This window comes from Oncorhynchus mykiss, chromosome 22, assembly GCF_013265735.2.
Source record: "Oncorhynchus mykiss isolate Arlee chromosome 22, USDA_OmykA_1.1, whole genome shotgun sequence".
Taxonomy (NCBI): domain Eukaryota; kingdom Metazoa; phylum Chordata; class Actinopteri; order Salmoniformes; family Salmonidae; genus Oncorhynchus; species Oncorhynchus mykiss.
Genome location: NC_048586.1, coordinates 48115572 through 48127586, shown reverse-complemented (window position 1 = coordinate 48127586; position 12015 = coordinate 48115572).

The following is a 12015-nucleotide window of genomic DNA, read 5'->3' as shown; positions in this document are numbered from 1 at the left end:
CATGACAACAACTTGGTAGCAACACAACATGACAACAACTTGGTAGTAACACAACATGACAACAACATGGTAGCAACACAACATGACAACAACTTGGTAGCAACACAACATGACAACAACATGGTAGCAACACAACATGACAACAACTTGGTAGTAACACAACATGACAACAACATGGTAGTAACACAACATGACAACAACATGGTAGTAACTCAACATGACAACAACATGGTAGTAACTCAACATGACAACAACATGGTAGTAACACAACTTGGCACCAGCACAACATGGTAGTAACACAACATGACAACAACATGGTAGTAACACAACATGACAACAACATGGTAGTAACACAACATGACAACAACATGGTAGCAACACAACATGACAACAACTTGGTAGCAACACAACATGACAACAACTTGGTAGTAACACAACATGACAACAACATGGTAGCAACACAACATGACAACAACTTGGTAGCAACACAACATGACAACAACATGGTAGCAACACAACATGACAACAACTTGGTAGCAACACAACATGACAACAACATGGTAGTAACACAACATGACAACAACATGGTAGTAACTCAACATGACAACAACATGGTAGTAACACGACATGACAACAACATGGTAGTAACACAACTTGGCACCAGCACAACATGGTAGCATCACAAAACAGGGTACAAACATTGTTGGGCACAGACAACAAAGGGCAAGAAGGTGGAGACAACAGTACAGCAAAGCAGCCACCAGCAAAGCAGCCACCAGCAAAGCAGCCACCAGCAAAGCAGCCACCAGCAAAGCAGCCACCAGCAAAGCAGCCACCAGCAAAGCAGCCACCAGCAAAGCAGCCACCACTGTCAGTAAGAGTGTTTTTGATTGAGTCTTACATCAAGGGACATTTTTATAGCACGTTTTATAAAAACATCTTGTGATCATTTTATTCCCCCATTAGATTATGTTCCTGTTACATAAAATAAACGAATGTCATGAGATCATATAAATATTATATTTCTTGATGCATATGATGTGATGTTCTTGGAAACTAAAACACTAGAATCTGTATTAGAAAAGACACTAATGAAGTCTCAATATCTGCAATAGCAATATCTGCGATCAGCTCACACTGTTGGAGAACGGCGTTACCAAGATTTACCATCCAAACCCACTCCCGTTTGCCAGGATAAGTAACTACGAGAAATGTACTTCTATGAACAGCATGATGCAAAATGGAAATGTTAAATAATATGCTATGTCTACATCTGGTTTCTCTACAGAGTTCAATGCTCAGCTATCTGCATGATGAAGCTCAGTTCTATGCTCAGCTATCTGCATGATGAATCAAGAGTTCCATGCTCAGCTATCTGCATGATTTAAGAAAGAGTTCTGAACAGTTGACACTGGAGCAGCAGCAGGACCAGGTGGACTGGGGATGGGACAGACGGGAGTCATCAGACCAGGTAGGTCTGAGGCATGGTTCTCGGGCTCAGGTCCTCTGGGAGGAGAGAGAGAGAGAATTACAGGGAGCATAATTAACATCTCACAGGACATCTGCTAAGACAGGGAGCATATTTTAGATCACACTCATGATAAGACAGGAGAAATACAGCAGATATAACAGGGAGAAATACAGCAGATATAACAGGGAGAAATACAACAGATATAACAGGAGAAATACAGCAGATATAACAGGAGAATGTCATGAAACGCTTCGGTGTGTGGTAACAGATGACTCTTATCCTTTCAACAAATGTCCGGTGCGTAGTTTGGATGCTGGAATTATATTACAGTGGATGATGAACATGTGGATGTGAATGAACATGCTCAGGTGGCCTAGAGGAGACATTGGAAGTTGTCACGCCTGCTCCCACTCTTCCCCCCTGGCGCTCAAGTGCGCCAGGCTCCCCAGCATTACGCACAGCTGCCCCCTCCCCCCCGTCATGCGCATCAGCGATTATTGGACTCATCTGGACTCATTCACTTCTGTCATTAACTTCCCTATATTTGTCTGGTCCCCCGCTCTGTTCCCTGCTTCAGCATTGATTGTCATATAACCTTATATACCCGTGTGCTGACTCTGTCTTGTTCCATGTCTGTTCCTGATTAAATGTTCATCTCCCTGTACCTGCTTCTCATCCCCGGCGTCGGTCCTTACAGAAGTAGTCTAATCAGATTAAAACATTGTGACGGGTTGTGTTTATGCCACACAATTTATTGAAATGACAAATATTTAGGCGATTATTGAAGCATTCCGTTCGAGGAATAACTGCTCAGATCGGAAAGGAGGCAAAGCTTTCCTGAATAATAACTGTGCCTGCTGGGGGCAGAGTCCTATGGACACACTATGTAGGACGACTTGGGGATATGATGATCAGCCACAGACAACGCATCAGAAGTTTAAAAAAAGTACATCCTGTACTGGGCTTTTTCCCAAACTTTATAATCTGTAAAGAATCGACCTACAACTGATCCACATGGAATTATTGGAATGAAACATTCAGATAACAGGGCTTTTAATCAAAGGACACTGCAGTTTCAAAATCAAATCAAACTTAATTTGTCACATGCGCCCGAATACAACACGGGTAGACCTTACCGTGAAATGCTTACTTAAAGGCTCTTAGAGCCCAGAGTAGAATTGTCCTCATTTGAAAACATGAACTCAACTATTCATTGCATTGTGGGGAAGTAAACAAGTCTAGGTGGGATAATTGTATTGTCCCAAAGGCCATTTTTTGTTGTTGTGAGGTAAGCCAGTAAAAAAAAAAAAAATCGTAATATAAAATAAAAGTTGTGCCCCTTGTAATGACACTAAACAACCTTTGTACTACACCTAGCGACATCACCAAGAGATGATAGCCTTTCGTTCGTCCCGCCTCCGACAACCAATGCAGCGAATGGCGGGACAAGGAAGTGAAACCGGGTCACTGTCATGAAAGGCAAGCATCGTGCCAATAGGGTTAACCCACTTGGTAGGAATTGCACCATGGCTCATATTACGAATATTGTGACAGTTTAATGGTTTTGGAATGACAGTCACGGGGACCAGGCTCCAATCGGTTTTATGTAGCAAAATTTGATATTATTTTATTTTTTTTATACATTGGATAAACGTATAGACTAAAAGTATGGTAGATCATACACAAATGTGCACCCGATTGATACAAATCATCATGATATCATTCAGGCCTACTTTCCATTCTGCCTTTGCCAACTGCTTTGCTTTATCTTGTCCAGGTCGCAGTTGTAAATGAGAACTTGTTCTCAACTTGACTACCTGGTTAAATAAAGGTGAAATAAAATTTTAAAAATTCAACATTTAATTGTGATGGTTTTTTGGCAAGAAAAAAATTGTTGAAAATAACTGTTTCAGCATGTATCAGAGATTTTATAGAGCCTATATGCTATATATCTTACCTTTTATCAATGTTTACTTCAGGCTGACTACTATAATAATGTGTTGAAGATAAATACAAAACTCAGAGGACGAGAGTACTAATGGGCAATAGGGAATTGTAAATAAGAGTTGGCTTTCAGTTCAACAGCTGTTAGAATCTGTGGAATGTCACTCCTAAACTCAGAGCTACATGTGCTACGTTCTGGACATTGAGTCTGGAGCAGGATACTTGCTATTTGGCCATTGGTCAGTTGTACTGCAAGGACTTCTGATTGGTCAACCCCAGGCTAGGGTGGGGGGTTATGAAGCATCCTGTTCCTTTGTTCGGTGGATAATTTTTTTTTTGTCCATCTCAAATCTCTCCTGACCCCTCCTGTCTCAGCCTCCAGTATTTATGCTGCAGTAGTTTATGTGTCGGGGGGGCTAGGGTCAGTTTGTTATATCTGGAGTACTTCTCCTGTCCTATTCGGTGTCCTGTGTGAATCTAAGTGTGCTGTCTCTAATTCTCTCCTTCTCTCTTTCTTTCTCTCTCTCGGAGGACCTGAGCCCTAGGACCATGCCCCAGGACTACCTGACATGATGACTCCTTGCTGTCCCCAGTCCACCTGGCCGTGCTGTTGCTCCAGTTTCAACTGACCTGAGCCCTAGGACCATGCCCCAGGACTACCTGACATGATGACTCCTTGCTGCTCCAGTTTCAACTGTTCTGCCTTATTATTATTTGACCATGCTGGTCATTTATGAACATTTGAACATCTTGGCCATGTTCTGTTATAATCTCCACCCGGCACAGCCAGAAGAGGACTGGCCACCCCACAAAGCCTGGTTCCTCTCTAGGTTTCTTCCTAGGTTTTGGCCTTTCTAGGGAGTTTTTCCTAGCCACCGTGCTTCTACACCTGCATTGCTTGCTGTTTGGGGTTTTAGGCTGGGTTTCTGTACAGCACTTTGAGATATCAGCTGATGTACGAAGGGCTATATAAATATATTTAATTTGATTTGAAATAAACCTATTTTTCTCCCCCTGATTTGCTTTGGAGTTTGTGTTATTGTGTAATTGAAGAATAACATCAATTGCCAACACCAGCATCCATTGAGTTCCAATGTCCCGTAAACTGAATGTCCAAATCAATTTAAAGAATCTACGAAACGAGTTTTCACAGCAACTCAATTCGAAAGGAACATAATTATCTAGCTAGCTGGAATTGGCTAAGGAAATATTGTCTTCTGTACTTGTTGTAGCAGTTAGACAGCTACTTTTGTAAAACATTTCGACAGTGACAATGTAGTCTACTCTAGTTGGTGTCAAGTCATCTCGGTTACCCAGAAGTATGTTTCTTTCGAAAGTTCACTTTATTGCCGTTTACATGCAAATCATTTGAATTTGTATTAGAGCACCATCTAGTGGTAAATTATCGTTATATTTCTTTGTGATAAATCACATGACAACAACTTTGTCTCATGCCCTTAACCTTGTTGACTGGTAGCCCATTCACAAAATAACCTCCTTCTCATACCCTTAACCTAGTTGACTAGTAGCCCATTCACAAAATAACCTCCGTCTCATGCCCTTAACCTTGTTGACTAGTAGCCCATTCACAAAATAACCTCAGTCTCATGCCCTTAACCTAGTTGACTAGTAGCCCATTCACAAAATAACCTCCGTCTCATGCCCTTAGCCTAGTTGACTAGTAGCCCATTCACAAAATAACCTCAGTCTCATGCCCTTAACCTTGTTGACTAGCAGCCCATTCACAAAATAACCTCAGTCTCATGCCCTTAACCTTGTTGACTAGTAGCCCATTCACAAAATAACCTCCGTCTCATGCCCTTAACCTAGTTGACTAGTAGCCCATTCACAAAATAACCTCCGTCTCATGCCCGTATTAATTAACCTAGTTGACTTGTAGCCCATTCACAAAATAACCTCCGTCTCATGCCCTCCAGTCCGCCATCATTCTTTTCATGGTTTTGATTGTACTGTTCTGAACTCTAAACCAATGGGACCTGAACAAGTGGAATGAACAGGGGGACTGGTTTCCCCTTCAGCTGGTTTAACAGGGAGAGAAGGAGTGTTTTATTTCCTCTGTGGTTTGGGGGGGGTTGTAGGGCTTTTTTAATGCACTCAGTTTTAAGAGTTGGGTGGAGCAGTATTTAGTAAGGAAGCATTTTATAGCAGGACTGGTTTGAAGGGGGGAGATGGAGGGAGAGAGATGGAGGGATGAGGTCTGGACCGCAGTAAGTCTACGTCTCAAATGGCATCCTATTCCCTACGTAGTGCACTGCTTTAAGGCTCTACCCAATAGGACTCTGATCAGAGGTAGTGTACTATGTAGGGAATCGGGTGCCATTTGGGAGGTGTGCTAAGTTGCTGGAAAACCTAAAGCCCTATGTCTGACCAGCAGAGCAGCATAGCATAGTTCCCATTCTTCCTGCTGACCTCAGGCTGGCCACGACACTTTCTTTCACTGCGCGCACACACACACACACACACACACACACACACACACACACACACACACACACACACACACACACACACACACACACACACACACACACACACACACACACACACACACGTTCCTCTAGAAGTGAGTGGCAAGGCAGGTTATAGGCCATGGCACCCTATTCCCTATATAGTGCACTACTTTAGACCAGGGCTGATCGGGCTGAAATGGCACCCTATTCCCTATATAGTGCACTACTTTAGACCAGGGCTGATCGGGCTGAAATGGCACCCTATTCCCTATATAGTGCACTACTTTAGACCAGGGCTGATCGGGCTGAAATGGCACCCTATTCCCTATATAGTGCACTACTTTAGACCAGGGCTGATCGGGCTGAAATGGCACCCTATTCCCTATATAGTGCACTACTTTAGACCAGGGCTGATCAGGCTGAAATGGCACCCTATTCCCTATATAGTGCACCATGCATCCTCTGGTTTCAGTTATGTCTTCAGATGTCTGACCGTAGAATGCTGTGGTAAACAGCTATAATTCAGACAGTCAGAAACATACTATGCTCATCTAACACGATGGCTCACATAATGAAGTTATGAAAAATATAATTAGCTTCAGATGGCTAATTAAATAATTCTGAATTTCATTCTATTTTTATTTGTATTTATTTATTTTTATTGTTGACCGATTTGTATTTTATGTGTAGTTATATAGTTACCGTTGGAAAATGATTTTATTTTTAATTATTATTTTGTCCAGCCGTGGATCAGTCAGCAGATTTATAAAGAACCAGAGACATACACTCAGATTTGTTTGTTTTCTATTTTTAAATAATGAATATCGTTCTTATTCTAGACATTTATAGCATTGTTTAAATTTGCCTCAGATGTTGTCAATGAGGCGATAACACGGCTGCCGAATAACGTTGTAGTGTAATCATAACGGCTGAAACCTCAAAGTCCCAAATCTCTAAATTTACATGGCACTGTGAGGGACCAACCAGAGGGGACAGTACAGCCCAACATTTAGATTAGTCTGCCTCGCTGTGACTGTCCAAACTAAATCTCCCCCTAGCCGTGCTCAGACGTTACATTGACCAGATTGAGCACACATTCAACCAATCTTACTTTGCAGTGGACATTCCTCAAATCAGTCACTACTACGTAACGTGGTTACTTATGTCCAAATTCAATATATTTGTCTGTTTTCACTGCATAATATGAAGGTGTTGTCTCTTTTCAGGTTCAGAGAAGTGACTTCTAAACGCTAGCTCCCATTGGTATAAGCTGGTTAGCATAGCTAGCGTACAGAAATTGGTGGTGTTAGTCAATGTCGTTTTTTTAAACTGCAATGCAGTTAATTGGTGACGATGACATGAAAGTGTGTTGGGATTAACATCCATACAAGCATTATACTCTGATTTTGTTCTTCAACATAGTGTGAAATACACGTTTAAACTATATCCTAAATGTAGGCTATTTTTGCTGGGGGCCAATGAGGAGACTTGGGATCTTTCCCCCTACGCGTTTCCATGGCAATTGCATTGTTTCGGTCGAGTTCCACTGACCCCGTTTACTGCGTCTGTGATGTCCAGTCTCACCTCGCCCAGATATGTGCTTTACCCAGGAGTCTCCTTCTCCCTGTCCTGCGGGGCATGGTGTTTTTCCTGGCCCACGGAGGCCCGGTGTGTGTGTGTGTGTGTGTGTGTGTGTGTGTGTGTGAGAGAGCCATGATGAGGAAATGATAAAGGACAGCGGTCAGAATGCCACTGGCTGTCAGCTCCATTTAGTGGAATGTCATTCCATAAACTTTCTTTATTTTCCCTTTTCTGTCTCTGTCTCTCTCTCTCTCTGTCTCTCTCTCTCTCTGTCTCTCACTCTGTCCCTCTCTCTGTCTGTCTCTCTCTCTCTGTCTCTCTCTCTCTCTCTCTCTCTCTCTCTCTCTCTCTCTCTCTGTCTTTCTCTCTCTCTCTCTCTCTCTCTCTGTCTTTCTCTCTCTCTCTCTCTCTCTCTCTCTCTCTCTGTCTCTCTCTCTCTCTGTCTCTCTCTCTCTCTCTCTGTCTCTCTCTCTGTCTCTCTCTCTCTCTGTCTCTCTCTGTCTCTCTCTCTGTCTCTCTCTCTGTCTCTCTGTCCCTCTGTCTCTCTCTCTCTCTCTCTATCCCTCTGTCTCTCTGTCCTTCTCTCTCTCTCTCTCTCTCTGTCTCTCTCTGTCTCTCTCTCTGTCTCTCTCTCTGTCTCTCTGTCCCTCTGTCTCTCTCTCTCTCTCTCTATCCCTCTCTCTCTCTGTCTCTCTCTCTCTCTCTCTGTCTCTCTGTCTCTCTGTCTCTCTGTCTCTCTGTCTCGCTCTCTCTATCCCTCTGTCTCTCTCTCTCTCTCTCTATCCCTCTGTCTCTCTGTCCTTCTCTCTCTTCTCTTTCTGTTTATTTTTTTTTACCCTTTACTCTTATTCTCCTGACTGTCTCAGACAGAGTGTGGACTGCTGGGATGAATGTAGTAGAGGCTTCGGGTTTGGTTTGGTGTATTTTAGTCTTGTTTCCATCCCTCCTGTGCTGCTATGGAAATGACCATCATAAGGTCGGTCATACACCCGTTCATATCTAGCCTGGATGCCAACAACAGAGGAATCCTCAATATGATGTAGCCTGGGTGCCAACACCAGAGGAATCCTCAATATGATGTCGCCTGGGTGACAACAACAGAGGAATCCTCGATATGATGTAGCCTGGGTGCCAGACTGTTTCTGCTCACTTACAAACTCCTTAAGGAGACAATTGCAAAGGAGTTGGCAAGAGAGCAAATAAAACACTGTCAGCCAGTGTCACACTGTTTTATTTGCTCTCTTGCCAACTCCTTTGCAATTGTCTCCTTAAGGAGTTTGTAAGTGAGCAGAAACAGTCTGGCACCCAGGCTACATCATATTGAGGATTCCTCTGTTGTTGGCACCCAGGCTACATCATATCAAGGATTCCTCTGTTGTTGGCACCCAGGCTACATCATATTGAGGATTCCTCTGTTGTTGGCATCCAGGCTACATCATATTGAGGATTCCTCTGTTGTTGGCACCCAGGCTACATCATATTGAGGATTCCTCTGTTGTTGGCATCCAGGCTACATCATATTGAGGATTCCTCTGTTGTTGGCATCCAGGCTACATCATATTGAGGATTCCTCTGTTGTTGGCACCCAGGCTACATCATATTGAGGATTCCTCTGTTGTTGTCACCCAGGCTACATCATATCAAGGATTCCTCTGTTGTTGGCACCCAGGCGACATCATATCGAGGATTCCTCTGTTGTTGGCATCCAGGCTACATCATATTGAGGATTCCTCTGTTGTTGGCACTCAGGCTACATCATATCGAGGATTCCTCTGTTGTTGTCACCCAGGCGACATCATATTGAGGATTCCTCTGTTGTTGTCACCCAGGCTACATCATATCGAGGCTTTCAAATCAAATCAAAGTTTATTTGTTGAGCGCGCCGAACACAACAGGTGTAGACTTAACAGTGAAATGCTTACTTACAGGCTCTAACCAATGGTGGCAAAAAAATGTGTGTGTGTGTGTGTGTAGGTAAGTAAAGAAATAAAACAACAGTAAAAATACAAGGCTATATACAATACACCTGTTAGTCAGACTTATTGAGGTAGTATGTACATGTAGGTATCGTTAAAGTGACTATGCAGTTATTTATTTATTTTTTATTTCATCTTTATTTAACCAGGTAGGCCAGTTGAGAACACCTTTATTTAAACCAGGTAGGCTAGTTGAGAACACCTTTATTTAACCAGGTAGGCCAGTTGAGAACACCTTTATTTAACCAGGTAGGCCAGTTGAGAACACCTTTATTTAACCAGGTAGGCCAGTTGAGAACACCTTAATTTAACCAGGTAGGCCAGTTGAGAACACCTTTATTTAACCAGGTAGGCCAGTTGAGAACACCTTTATTTAACCAGGTAGGCTAGTTGAGAACACCTTTATTTAACCAGGTAGGCCAGTTGAGAACACCTTTATTTAACCAGGTAGGCCAGTTGAGAACACCTTTATTTAACCAGGTAGGCCAGTTGAGAACAAGTTCTCATTTACAATTGCGACCTGGCCAAGATAAAGCATAGCAGTGTGAACAGACAACGACACAGAGTTACACATGGAGTAAAACAAACATACAGTCAATAATACAGTAGAAGCAAGTCTATATACAATGTGAGCAAATGAGGTGAGATAAGGGAGGTAAAGGCAAAAAAAGGCCACGGTGGCAAAGTAAATACAATATAGCAAGTAAAACACTGGGATGGTAGATTTGCAGTGGAAGAATGTGCAAAGTAGAGATAGAAATAATGGGGTGCAAAGGAGCAAAATAAATAAATAAATTAATAAAATATGCATATAGCCCGGTTAGCCAATGTGCTGGTCGGTCGCGTCAAATTAGGTAGTATGTACATGAATGTATAGTTAAAGTGACTATGCGTATAAGATAAACAGGGAGTAGCAGCAGCGTAAAAGAGGGGTTGGGGGAAGGCACACAATGATATTAGTCCCGGGTAACCATTTGGTAGCCTTCCTCTGACACCGCCTGGTATAGAGGTTCTGGATGGCAGGAAGCTTTGCCCCAGTGATATACTGGGCCGTACCCACTACCCTCTGTAGTGCCTTGCGGTCGGAGGCCGAGCAGTGGCCGTACCAGGCAGTGATGCAACCAGTCAAATGCCCCCGATGGTGCAGCTGTAGAACCTTTTGAGGATCTGAGGACCCATACCAAATCTGTTCAGTCTCCTGAGGGGGAATAGGTTTTGTCGTTCTCTCTTCACGACTGTCTTGGTGTGTTTGGACCATTCTAGTTGGTTGTTGATGTGGACACCGAGGAACTTGAAACTCTCAACCTGCTCCACTGCAGCCCTGTCGATGAGAATGGGGACGTGCTCGGTGCTCCTTTTCCTGTAGTCCACAATCATCTCCTTAGTCTTGGTTACGTTGAGGGATAGGTTGTTATTCTGGCACCACCCGGCCAGGTCTCTGACCTCCTCCTCCCTAAAGGCTGTCTCGTCGTTGTCGGTGATCAGGCCTACCACTGTTGTGTCGTCTGCAAACTTAATGATGGTGTTGGAGTCGTGCCTGGCCATGCAGTCGTGGGTGAACAGGGAGTACAGGAGGGGACTGAGCACGCATCCCTGGGGAGCTTCCGTGTTGTCACCCAGGCTACATCATATTGAGGCTTTCTCTGAGGTGGTCACCCAGGCTACATCATATATTCCATTTGGATCCTCGTGATTTTTTTAATCTCTTCCTCAAAAACTGTGACTTAACCCTAAGCATCTCAGATAGGGGAGAAGAGAGAGAGAGAGAGAGAAGGAGAGGAAGAGGGGAGGAGGAGGGGGAGAGGTTGGGAGAGTGAATGGTAGAGTCTGAGAGGGGGAGAGCAGAGGAGAGAAGGAGAGCAGGGCAGAGGGGGAGAGGAGGAGAGGGGGAGAGCAGAGGAGAGTAGAGGGGGAGAGGAGGAGAGCAGGGGAGAGGGGGAGAGCAGGGGAGAGGGGGAGAGCAGAGGAGAGGAGAGCAGGGGAGAGGGGGAGAACAGAGGAGAAGAGGAGAGCAGGGGAGAGGTGGAGAGCAGAGGAGAGGGGGAGAGCAGAGGGGAGTAGAGGGGGAGAGCAGAGGAGAGTAGAGGGGGAGAGCAGAGGGGAGTAGAGGGGGAAAGCAGAGCAGAGTAGAGGGGGAGAGCAGAGGGGAGTAGAGGGGGAGAGCAGAGGGGAGTAGAGGGGGAGAGCAGAGGGGAGTAGAGGGGGAGAGCAGAGCAGAGGAGAGTAGAGGTGGAGAGCAGAGCAGAGGGGAGTAGAGGGGGAGAGCAGAGCAGAGGAGAGGGGGAGAGCAGGGGGGAGTAGAGGGGGAGAGCAGAGCAGAGGGGGAGAGCAGAGGGGAGTAGAGGGGGAGAGCAGAGCAGATGAGAGGCGGAGAGCAGAGGAGAGGGGGAGAGCAGAGGAGAGGGGGAGGTGTGAAAGTGAACGGCACTATGAGTCCAAGAGGGGGAGAGCAGAGCAGAGGAGAGGGGGAGAGCAGAGTAGAGGGGGAGAACAGAGGAGAGGGGGGGGTGTGAGAGTGAATGGCACTATGAGTCCAAGAGGGGGAGAGCAGAGCAGATGAGAGGGGGAGAGC